The following is a 2,192-nucleotide window of genomic DNA, read 5'->3' on the forward strand; positions in this document are numbered from 1 at the left end:
GAACTTCTTCTTAATAAATCCTTATTTACTTTTGTTGTTTATCTCAACAGTCATCTCAATGTTGGGATATCTTTCATACCTGGCGTCTCCCTTTCTGGGTATCAAGCCACCGGTCTTACACTTCACATTCTTGAAGGTCACTTCCTTCATCCAATTATCCTAATTTCTTACTTCCTTGTCTCCTCAGTCTATTTGCGTCTCATTATTTATCCTTCGAACTATCTCAAGGTTTCCTCGAATCCTCCCAACTTACAGGGGATAAAATATATGTATCTCTTATGCCTTCAACCATCAATTTTAACTCATGGTGAATCACCCTCATCCTGACAATTACATACTTTTCTATTTCTATTGCTACGAGTCTTTAGGGTTTCCTCATACCCAACTCCCTTATCATTCCTCAAACTCTATTGCCTTTATATTCCTTTTCACTTCAGTTTCTTTTTATTTTCCTTTCTCTTATCATTATTTCATGAACCAACACAACATAAGCATTGATTTCGAACATCCCATCATTCTGGATTCGTGTCCTCAAAACGAATCTTGACAACTTTTACAACTTAGATTCATAATTCATCATACTCATCCGCCTTTGTTCTGGCTCTAAAGCTTTTACACTATCTCCATAACCTTGGGAATTACTTTCCCGAAAACAATTGACTGAACTTTAATCAGTTTATTCTAACCTCTGGCTCCGTGCCTTTCTTGGTCTTTCACTAGCGGGTGGCCTCTCTCTTAGAAGGGTAAGTGACAAAAACAGTCTTTTGTGATTCATCCATCATTTAGAATCTCAAATGATTCCTATATTTCCTTTAGCCAGGCTCTCGCCTCTACTGGGTTCGCTTGTTCCTTGGAACTCTGAGAGCTTAGCGACTTAAAGGTCCTAAAAGAATTTCCCACCGCACTGTCTCCTCAGGGTGGTGGTTGGGGATAATAGTCTAAGTTCTCTTTAGACAGGTCCATGAATTACCGTATAGGAGTACCGTCTCAGGTCTCCTTTCTTTACTCAACTTTCTGTTTCCTTAGTATAAAATGTTTCATCCTTCTCCCATACTTGGGGTTATCTTATACGTTAAAATCCTTATTTTCCACTTCATTATGTTATGTGCTCCTTCTTTCTTAATGGCAACCTCCCTGACTATCACATTCGGGGTTTGCCCTAAATCTTATTCCTCGAGCTATGGATTTCATCTAAGATCCAGTCCTTAAGCTCTAAAACGTTTGAAACCCAAATTCTGTAGGAATACCTCGTTATTCCCTTATCATCTTTCTTGGTATTAATCTCTTCTCCAGTCATTGACTATCTTCCTTCATCCATCACTTTTTCTTGGCACAATATGATCTTTTTCGATAATTCGGGCTGTATTGCAATCTCAAACAACGTTTCGGTACCGGCTCTGGTTACCTTCACTTCTATTTCCATTTTCTCAAAATCTCTTATCAACTCTCCCAAAGACATTTTCATCTTGAGTCTCTCCTTTATACTAAGGGCATTAGCCACCATTTTGGCTTTCCCTGGATGATAAAGAATCTCATAATCGTAATCCTTGATTAGCTCTAACCACCTCCTCTGGCGCATGTTGAGCTCTTTCTGCGTGAAAATGCACTAGAGCACTTATGACTTGTGTAAATCTCGCACTTCTCTCCATACAAGTAGTGCCTCCAATCTTTACGGCAAAACTATTGCCACGAGCCCAAGCTCATGGGTGGGGATATCGAATTTTATATTCTCTTAATTGTCTTGACGCGTACGCGATTACCTTGTTGTGTTGTATAAGAAGCACCCTAATTCCTTATATGAAGTGTCACTACAAATCATAAAATCTCCTTTTCCATCCGGCAACGCCAACATAGGGGGTCGTCACTAACCTTTGCTTCAGTTCTTAAAAGCTTTTCTTGCATTTCTCTGTCCGTTCAAACTTCTCAGTCTTACGAGTAAGCCGCGTTAAAGGGGCTACTCTCTTTACAAACTTGAACGAACCTCCGGTAGTGACCGACCAATCCTACCTCTGGTAGTTTCCCTAACCATGGTTATCAATTCCTCAGTGGTCCTTTATTCATTCTTGTCAGGATCCCCCACGGGATCCTCCTCAACAACAATCCCTTCTAGGACAACATCCTCAACCGCTACATCCTCAATATGAACATCATCCGGTCCCTCGTTAGGACGCTATATCGGATCCATAATCTGA

This window comes from Apium graveolens, chromosome 4 (genome assembly GCF_009905375.1).
Source record: "Apium graveolens cultivar Ventura chromosome 4, ASM990537v1, whole genome shotgun sequence".
Lineage (NCBI taxonomy): Eukaryota > Viridiplantae > Streptophyta > Magnoliopsida > Apiales > Apiaceae > Apium > Apium graveolens.